Source organism: Pinus tabuliformis, chromosome 3_1 (assembly GCF_031772625.1).
Source record: "Pinus tabuliformis cultivar Carrire ecotype Pingquan chromosome 3_1, CPIR1, whole genome shotgun sequence".
Taxonomy (NCBI): domain Eukaryota; kingdom Viridiplantae; phylum Streptophyta; class Pinopsida; order Pinales; family Pinaceae; genus Pinus; species Pinus tabuliformis.
In genome coordinates, this window is record NC_142301.1 from 132,899,377 (window position 1) to 132,911,056 (window position 11,680).

The window sequence follows — 11,680 nt, forward strand, 5'->3', positions numbered from 1 at the left end:
TATGATGTTTGCATCCACAACAAGGGAATCTAGAGGCTCACACCTCCACCCTCAAAGTAATACTAGTATTCACCTCCTTCCCAAGTGTTGTCACTCACTACTTTGAAAATGATTAGTTGTTGAGGATGCATAAGAGAAGTGAAGTCGAAACCATTTCCTGAGCCACAAAAGATATTAGAGCTTGATTAGACCCTCTCCATTGCATAATGCCCGAAATGAGCTTTCCAATGGTATATAAGTCCCAAAATGGACCTCTAGATCAAAAGATATGGCATGTGGAAGATCAGGAGTCCTGTTGCCTTGAAGTGAAGGAAAATAACTTATTAGAGGACCCTGGGCATAGCAAGTTGAGCATATTGAACATCCCACAATCCCGCATGACCCCCGCATTTCCTTATGGGCCATCCTTAAGGAATTGCAGGTGGGGGAAGCACATCGATAGTGTTAAAGCGTCGGGGAAGGGCAAATGCCAATTTACACTAAAAATCATTGAAAAACCAAGGGCGGGCGAACCCCCTTTCTCTCTCCTCCAAGTGGGCCACATGGCACACTACCCACACCCTGCAACCCCACAGTCCCACATATCGATGAGGTCTCGGGGCACATACTTAAGGTTATGCGGTTCAAAGTGTCGAACGTTGATATTGCATCCCACAAGCCCCCGCATCCCACATCTCAGTGACCCCGTAGTCCCACAGTCATAACAAACTCCAAAATCTTGCGGGGGGCTGATCTTGCGATATAGTGTGAAATCTTCGGGGAGCGCCAAAAAAGTCTAACAAAGAAAAGCATGGAGAAACCAAGGACGGGCCACCCCCTTCTCTCTCCTACACGTAGCCGTACGACGGTACGGTAAATCTCACATCCCGCAATCTCGCAATATCGGCAAATCAACGAGGTTTTCATTCCAAGACCATTCGGGGGCCGATTCTGCGATACAGTGTAAAAGTTCTGGGGAGGGCCGAAATTCATTAACAAAGGAAATGCACACGAAAACAAGGTCGGGCAGGGCTTTTTCTCTCTCCTCCAGGGGGCCACGTGGCGACATACGATTGGTCCTCAGAGCTGACATGGAAGCTGACATCATCAATGACATGGCAGTACGGAGGACACATGGCAGTATGGATGATGACATGGAAGATGACACGTGTCACTTAGTTTCGGCATTTTCAGGGGTCCCATGGGGCTATTTTTGGGTGACATGTGTCACCACTCACAGGGTGACACATGGCAGTGATGACGTCACCACAGAGATCGATGATCGCAACTGTTAAGGGGAAAGGCTAAAGGTAAAATGCTATCAAGCGTAGGACCCCGCACATCTATTTGAAAGCCTTAACGCCTGAAGGGCTAAGCCCTTGGTTCCAGCCCCCGGTCCTATGAGGAAAATTACAAAAGGGGCTATAATAAAGGGGGCTCAAGGGGAAATCTAAGCTTGCTTGTGTCGTATCATTTTAGTGTTAAAGGCCCACACTCGACTGATTGTTCGCTACATCATGAAACGCTCTCCAGGTGTATCAGAGCGTCAAAAAGGACTACGCAGAGCTTTAAAGGTCATATGGGTCGGCAGTTGGGGTGTTTAATGGAGGGATGGTGCATTCAAACCAGGTGTGGACACATTCATGAGAAAACCATTCTGCAATACACATCCAGAATTGACGCCAAAAGCAGCTGTAACGCTACATACAGAAGATCGAGAATTCAAAACTAGGCAGATCCGGGTGCCGATTGTATTCAGCGGGACTTTAAAGGCAGAAATGACAAGAGTTAGTTGAGTAGCACAAGAGACCATACCTTGAACTAGATGCAACTTGAAGCCGAAGTAATTACAAGGATGGCGCGAATATATTGCATTAATGTTTCATCTGTTTTGTGATCTTGTGATGTGTTTTACTTTATGAGACAATTACTGTTTTTGTGATGTTTTTTGGACAAAGAGCCTTCCCTGGCCGAGACAACAAGTTGACCTAATAGCTGAGACTCAACCCAGAGATATTTTGTATTGTATCGTGATTGATAACACACCCCCTCTTCTTATAAATGCGGGGTAGCAACACTGAATAAAGGTTATGAAATCTACATAGAAAGGTTGATATTTTTGTGAGACTGTATCACTTAGTTACATAGATCTTGCAGAATATCACAAAAGTAGTGGTGATTCCCCCTTTGAAGTATTACAGTGTGTTATTTCTTGTTTTCATCCATTTTGTCTATTTTCTTCTTAGAATTCATGTAACAATAGATGCTATAGTATTTCATACTTGCCTACAGATTCATTTGCATTGAGTTGTTAATGCACATGCATGTTTGATGGGTTGAAATTATATCTTTAAACTGCACTACATGAATCACATCATCTAGTTTCTTTTCAGCCCATTATATCTACCTATAACTTAGATAATTGTAGCAAATCGCATGGTTTCAGGCTCTATGTTTTTAATATATAATTCTTGGTACTTTGAGCTCTACATTTTGAGTTATCCCTTCTCTTTGTCTTCTCTCATTTATTCCATAAAGCTGATTAAACTATAAGGCTTTGAAGTGCTCAACCTCCATTATTTTCTGTTATATTTATGGGAACTGTGTATGTAGAAACACTGAAATACCTGACCTGTATCTTTGGATGAAAGAACCAACTCATGCCTCTTATATATGTGTATAGAACATGGGTGATGTCTCCTCCTACTTGAGAATCATTTGAGGCACACTAATTTAGATGTACCCAGGCACTGGTCTTGTAAGCAATCCAAGGCTGTCTCTGGGAGCGACAACACCAGGAAGTCTAGAATCCATTGCCAGAGCCAAAGTCTACATCAATGTCTAGTGCTATAATCCCACGCTACATGTCCTCTCCGCGAACAAATACCGACTCATTGTTCCAGGGCACACTTCTAATGTGCATCTGATTCCATCTGGCAATGCTAATGATAAAAAAAAAATCCATCCCCGACCTTCCCTTCTCTACTACACATTCTCTCGGGCAATCCGTTCACCCCCTTTCATTCATTCACTCACCTTCCAAGTTCCCCAGCATCCCCTATCAAGGGCGATCCATCCCTTGGCAAGGCTTCCCCACATCGGAAGGTCAATAACCAAGGCATATACCTACTTCAAAACCACCATATCGGTCATAGCATGCTCATGGAAATCGATCGACACTAATGGGTACCAGTGTCCCATAATGGCCCTACTTCTGAATGTTTTACCAGCATACTGCTGCATGTTCCAATTTCTTTCACTGCCTCTACTAATTCTTGCAGTTAGTTTCAACCACCCAACCGAGCATTTCTGTGCTTCATGTACCAAGCACACAACTTACTTTATATTTAAAATAAATTGAAATAACTTCAAGTCATTCCTTATTGATGGCCCGTCAAGAAGGTGCACTTGCAATTCTGTTCGCTTCCTGTCACACCAAGTCAAACTAGCATCTTTGACCAAATTATCATGAATAAACATATCACATATGGTTAGCTCAAAACACAACCATCATAGATCAACATCATAAATCACATGTAACCATCATAAACCAGAATCATAGATCACATGTAATCATCATAGACCATAATCATAAATCACATGTGTAATAAAACTGAAATAAAATATTGATACTTATCTTTTAATCAATCCTTAGCTTCTACCTTTATCTTTATTCTATACACACACTTGATCGGTTGCCACACCCAACAAACACCCAGTGCCTTCTCCTCAACCATGTGCACATACACATAATGTGCATCACACACATACAACTGCAAACGACATACAACACCATGCAATACATGCACCTACACCTGACATACAACTCATACACCTACACCCACAACACAGACATACACCTTCCCCCGGTGTACAACACAACACATACATACATACACTTAAACCTGGTGTACGACACAAAACATACACGCTCCTACAGCCGGTGTAAGACACAAGACAATACATGTACTACATAGAGTACAACACAACGAGTACACATGTCATGATACCACAACTACACAATGCACATACATAGTATTGTATGGCCGCAACACAACATGTAAGACATGCACATAATACCTCATGTACACCATTACCATAGGTACAACATGTACACAGTACCACTTGTACAAAGCACCACCTGCACAACGTGTACACAACATCACATGTACACGACACCACCTGAACAACGTGCACACAATGCCACATGTACATCGTACTACCTGTACAACATGTACACATTTCCAGATGTATGCAACACCACATGCATGACATGCACTCGACACCACATGTATGCAACACCACTTGCACACAGCACCACATGTACGACATGTACACAACACAACATGCACATAGCACCACTTGGACAATCATGCACACAACACCATATGTACATAGCACCACATGTACAACATGCACACAACACCATATGTACATAACACTACATATACAACATGTACATAGCACCATATGTACACAACATTGCATATCTGACATGCACAAAACACCATATGCACACAACACCGCATATCCATCATGTGCATAGTATAATATGTACACAACACCGCATATCCAACATGTGCATAACACCATCTATACCCAACAATGCATATGCAATATTCACACAATGCTATCTATACCACCCTGTACATAACGTCGAATAAACAACATGTACACACATTATATATACACAACACCACATGCGTACAACATCACAGATGCAACATGTACAACATATACACAACAGTTGTACCACACATCCAAAACCACACTGTCTCTACTAAGCAACATTGCTTCCAGTGTCCCTCCGTCATCCATGCTTATCCTAGAATGTTGCGCATCACGTTGTTTTCATTTCGTTGATGTATCTCTCGGCATTAGCATGTCCATAACATAAACATAGCATAATATAATCACATAATATCAATTCATATCCACATGATACTGACCTCAGAAATTTGTCAGGCTACTCTTCCCACTCAATTCCTCATGAACCAGGGATCTTTTCATGCCATTCACCTGCATAAGCAATCATTCATCCACAAGAACGATTCATGATGACCCTATCAGACATGACATAGCTATGTAAATACATACATACATACATACATACATACATACATACACACACACACACACACACACACACACACACACATATATATATATATATAATTAACACAAAAAATCACGATCTTGTCACGAAACAACACTGACATGATCATGATCACAACATAATTACCAGATATCATAAGGTCATGGTTAAGAGAACTTCCTTTATCCGTGCACGCATGTACAACATCGAGAACAACAATTCCCAACATAGCTAAGGCATCTGACGCCTCACATCTATTTACTTTACCTTTCCTGAACATAGCATAATATAATCACATAATATCAATTCATATCCACATGATACTGACCTCAGAAATTTGTCAGGCTACTCTTCCCACTCAATTCCTCATGAACCAGGGATCTTTTCATGCCATTCACCTGCACAAGCAATCATTCATCCACAAGAATGATTCATGATGACCCTATCAGACATGACATAGCTATGTAGATACATACATACATACATACATACACACACACACACACACACACACACACACACACATATATATAATTAACACAAAAAATCACGATCTCAATTCCTCATGAACCAGGGATCTTTTCATGCCATTCACCTGCACAAGCAATCATTCATCCACAAGAATGATTCATGATGACCCTATCAGACATGACATAGCTATGTAGATACATACATACACACACACACACACACACATATATATATAATTAACACAAAAAATCACGATCTCGTCACGAAACGACACTGACATGATCATGATCACAACATAATTACCAGATATCATAAGGTCATGGTTAAGAGAACTTCCTTTATCCGTGCACGCATGTACAACATCGAGAACAACAATTCCCAACATAGCTAAGGCATCTGACGCCTCACATCTATTTACTTTACCTTTCCTGATTACTTTTCTCATGATTGTCCCACTATCATCCATTTACACCAATGGATGCAACCAATTCAACTAGTTGTTATACGCTCGCCTTCATTTGCCCTTGTACATGCACTGAGCTTCATCCAAGACTTACATCACCTATTGGGTTTCATTCAGCTCTCCATAAGCTGCATTAACTTTCCTCTTTCCCAGCCAATTCCCCGGACCTCAAACATAAAAGGCGAGACAAGAAACACGCAAGAAGAAAACCATGGAAAACCAACAATAATACGACACCACAACCAAAGTGGCATGGCCATGCACAAGACACAAACAAAACCATAATCAATCACAACAAATCACCAAAATACCAAAAGCAGAAGACTAACACACGCACACCATGACTCAATCCCCATGGTTCCCAGTGCTTCGAAGGGAAAGCTCAACCAGAGCCTTCTTCAAGATTCTATGGCAGTCTCTTTTGCCATGCAATCCCTTGCATCATACTACCATAAACACATAATTTTAAGTGCATAAATAAATATAACAATGTGCTAGCCACCTTACCTTATTATGCCAAGCACTGATCCGGATTTAAACAGGAACGCAACAAATTACAGAGATAACCATAAACACAGATATGCAGTGGAAATGATATCTCATCTCATTAATGGAAAATACTGAAATATGCTTACAACCAGAAATGGAAATAAACCAGCTAGGGCGATGGTAGCTTATCTGTGAGAAGAGATGTGGTGGCTACATGCCTCTGAACTGTGTTACAATGAGGCTTGAAGGCCTATTTATTGTTGAGAAACAATGGAAAACCCTTCACATCCCGAAACCTAACCCTAGAAGATGAAACACCAAATTGTGGGCCCCGTTTGGTTAAATTGGTACATCAATTTCCCGGGGTCGTAACTTTTGCATACGATCTCCGTTTGACGCGTACGATAGCTCGTTAGAAAGATCTATCCGAGTACTACCACTTTGGGATGCAACATGGGTCCATAGACCCATGTTGCCCCAGATTCCCAAAAAAACGTCATTTAGGGCCTCAAAACGGCTCCGGAAGTTCAGGACCCGAAAAACTGCTAAAAATAGTAAATTGTGCTACAATTTAGGAAACTGAAAAAGCTGAAAGAGACAGTTGTGGGGGTCCAAATGGGATAGGTGGGTGGCCACCAACATCCACCTGGATCATTCCTCCCCCCTTAGGAAGCAATGGTCCCCATTGCGTTGAGTTCCTCCCTGAGATGAGGAAGCTTCTGCTGATCTGGTTCTCTGGTGAGCTGTTCTGCAATCTCTGATATGTCCAGAAATGGTGGGAAGCATGGTCGACAATGGTCCACGTTGAACACTCGGTGCAAGCGAAGGAATGGAGGAATGTTGTACTCCAAAGCATTATTGCCCCTAGCCTTGGTACTGGTGTGAGGACCATGTTGGAGTGGTCTGAGTTTCTGATGGGTTCTAGTAAGGCGTTCTCTCTGCAGATGTAACCAAACTTTGTTGCCCACCTGAAACTTATGTGGTACCCCTGTGGGTGAGGAGAAGTTGTTCCTGTGTTCTGTCATGACCGTATCCCTTTGCTGCTGCTGCTGCGTGGAGGAACCCTTTGTAGGGGTCATGGATGTAGCAACGATCTTCCCCTTACTTTGGGAGTGAACCAGACAGATGAATTTCCTAGTCTGGGAGATGATCTTACTGCCTTTCTTAGTAGTGATCAAATATGTGGCGGTTGGTGGGGCTACCTCTTGTATCCTGTACAATGAATTATTCAAAGAAATAATGACAGCACAAGGCCTAGACTCATACATAGCATGTCGCCTCCACAAGTATGGCTGGCCTAATAATACATCACAAACATCTAGAGGTGTAACATCACACAATACCTCGTCTGTGAAGGGTTTGATGTTGTAGGGAAGGCGACACTGCTGGCGAACTTTCAGATCTCGTCCTTCGTGAAGCCACCCGATACTGTACGACTGCAGGTGCGGTGTAGTCGGTAGGCCCAACCACTTCACGACCTCTGCTGAAACGAGGTTCTTTTGGCTGCCACTGTCGACAATGAATTGCAGCGGTGAACCCTTCACCCACATCTGTGAGTGGAAAAGACGCTCCCCCTCTTCTGGATCTGTAGGTTCATTCTTCTGGATCTTGGCAATGGCAACAATAGCGCTGGGATCCGCATCAATGATCTGCTTCCTTTTGCCATTCCCCTTGTCAGGTTCTGGCTCAGGGTCAGAACATGCATATGATTCGAAAGCCTTCAACTCAGCCACCAGCGACTGCTTGGTCCAACACTCACTTGTGTTATGAGTGGGACTCTTGTGGAACTCACACCACTTTCCTATGTCCTTCTTCGGCTTCATGGTATTGTTTTTTTCTTGCGGCTTTGACGGGTTGTCTTGGGTCACCCCGCCTTGGCTTTGTCCTTTGGGCTTCGGTTTTGCAGATCCAAAGTCTCGCTTCTTCTGTTTGAACTTTTGCTCGATTTTGACAGTGTATCGGTATGCTGTGCCGAGTGAGGAGATGTTCAAGAACCCCATCTCTTCCTGGATGTATCTGTGTAGGCAGCCGCGGTATTTGAGTACCAGATGCAGCTTAGAATCTTTGATACCCAACTGTGTGCAAAGGGTATGAAAAATGTTTGTGAACTCCGGCACATCTTGGTCTCGTCCCTGCCGCAGTGTGGTCCATTTGATGTATTTGTCCTCATAGCTTCCGACAGGGTAGTACTGCTCCTTGATGGCATCCCAGAAGTCATTCCAAGTGGGTGCGGCTGAAAATAGTGAGCCTGTACTTTCATCCTTCTGCTCGCAGTAGGTTTCCCACCAGTCCTTGACGTGGGGGGCTGCTTTGAGAAGAGCGAAAACAATCTTTTCTCGACTTGGCATCTGCGTCTATTTGACCCTCGAATATGGGGATTTCAAAATTAACTTGTACCTTGAAGGGTGTGACATTTCCAGAGTCGTTGTTGGAAGCCGATGCGTCGCCTCTGGGTAGCCGCTGAAGAATCTGTGCAAAGCTATCCATCATCGCGTTCCTTTGTCGCTCGAGGGCTTCTTCGAGCAAGATTTTGATAGGATCTCCTGCTCCCTCGTCTTTCTTCTCATCCTCCATGGGAGGCCGTCGGGATTTGCGAGGCTGGTCTTGCAAAGATTCGACCAGTTCAAGCCCTAACTCCTTATATCCTGACCTCGTTGGGGACATACAAAGAAAAACAGAGAAAAAGCAGACCGCTCTGATACCACTAATCCGGATTTAAACAAATTACAGAGAAAACCATAAACAAATTACAGAGAAAACCATAAACACAGATATGCAGCGGAAATAATATCTCATCTCATTAATGGAAAATACTGAAATATGCTTACAACCAGAAATGGAAATAAACCAGCTAGGGCGATGGTAGCTTATCTCTGAGAAGAGATGTGGTGGCTACATGCCTCTGAACTGTTCTAAATTGTGTTACAATGAGGCTCGAAGGCCTATTTATTATTGAGAAACAATGGAAAACCCTTCACATCCCGAAACCTAACCCTAGAAGATGAAATGCCAAATTGTGGGCCCCGTTTGGGTAAATTGGTACATCAATTTCCTGGGGTCGTAACTTTGGCATACGATCTTCGTTTGACGCGTACGATAGCTCGTTAGAAAGATCTATCCGAGTACTACCAATTTGGGAGGCAACTTGGACCCATGTTGCCCCAGATTCCCAAAAAAACGTCGTTTAGGGCCTCAAAACGGCTCCGGAAGTTCAGGACCCGAAAAACTACTAAAAATAGTAAATTGTGCTACAATTTAGGAAACTAAAAAAGCTGAAAGAGACAGTTGTGGGGGTCCAAATGGGATAGGTGGGTGGGCACCAACATCCACCTAGATCAAGCACATTGCCTTGTAGCTGAACACATCTATGCCATGTCTCAAGGGACTCCAATTCCCTTGACAGATCCACTTGTAACTAGAGACTAGTTAATATACCTGTCAAATACAGGTTCATGAATCTAGCACATATCCACATAATTTTAGACAAGATTAAGGTTAAGAAGACTTCTTGTATGCAAAGCACTCATTCATTTGGAATTAAGGTTTCCAAACATAGCCAAAATAATTCTTGCCCAATTCCTTTCTTTGACCTTTTCCTTGCTGCAATTGAGTGTTATTATGCACTGTCACATCACCCAACTATTAGTTATATAAACACATCAACTATTACCTTGTCATGCTAATACCAAGCATGTTCTTTGCATTGTTTACACATGTCAAACACATGTTCCAAATATCAAGGCAATCATATCTATCAATTTGAAATCAACCTTTACCAAGACTAGCAATCATGTCATAATTCATAGTCAACTCATAGTCATTCGACATAATACTACCACTGTCACCTATCACACTCAAGTACATGTCAGTTATCTCAACACATATGTGTTAGTACAACCGTCTTAAAACAAGATCATTTCTTCAAGCAATCTTACAGACACATACTCATATCATGCAATTAATAAAACATTCAAACAAATTGTTAGTGTCAGTCTTGTTAGCCTATCACCTAGATCAAATGTGCTTTTACTATGCTTGTCGAGACTATCAAAATCAATTTTTTTATGTCACTAGGTTTACACAACAAAATTTGGTCACTGTTTGGTTAGTCTAGAGATGAGGTCAATCTTTTGGAAATTCACTCATGTTGGTCACCTATCACACTTTTATGGAGGTGTCATAATAAAAACATGTCAGTCATCATCATCATTCCATTTAGTCTCAGGTCATTCATTAGGTCGCTAGGGTTTCCAAGGTCCATCATTTTCATGAATAAATCCAGCAGTGAATAGAGCATGACAAGCAACTCTTGGGTATTGATTTGTGAATTTTCACACATTCATCATGTTCTCATGTTCAAAAAGTTCCAAAAGAAGGAGTTCCAGCACTCAGGAAAGTAAAAGGTAGCTCATGTTTTCATTCGTAAAGGTAACTCTATTTTCATAAGTGAAAAATAAATTTTTAAAGGATGGCGGGTTCCATTTCTTTTTTTAAAAGAGAAATAATTTTCCCTATATAAACTCAAAAGCCCCCAAACTTGGTACCTCCTATTTACTCTTGAGTATCGAGCTATCTCATCCAAGAGAGTAAAAAAGTCGACTTCCTAGGCAAATTTGGCAAAACGCTTGAGGTGTTGCACTCAGGAACAAAGCGCTGCGCTCAGAGCAGAGGCTCTACACTCAGAAGAACTGTGTTGTGCTCAGGATAGAGTCCCCATAATTCACCCAAAACTCTCCCAAATTTCATTTTTTGGCTTGCAAGCTTAATTTCATTGACTTCTAAGCCAAGAGACAAGTAATTACACCATCATTATCCCTCATTTTCTTTTCAAAATCATCTCATGCCAATGATACTTCAAATTAGGGTTTGTAGTGAAATTTTTCATGGGAAACGATAAGGTGATAATGGCCATTTTTATTTTTAGTTTCTAAAACATGTAAAATGTTGTCCTACACATGCATACATGCTTAATAAACCATTTTAACCATTCAATCCACCTCAAAACAATTTTTTACCCCTCAAAAAGTAAAAGCCTAGCTCATTCCTAGAGGTTTTTAGGGATTTTTCATTACAAACCTTGTTTTTCCTCCTTGCAAGCAGATCACTCTTCCACTGTTTCTTCACTCATTTTCATCAGCTTCCAAATTTCATATCCACCTTTTTCAAACCTCCTCTATCATTTT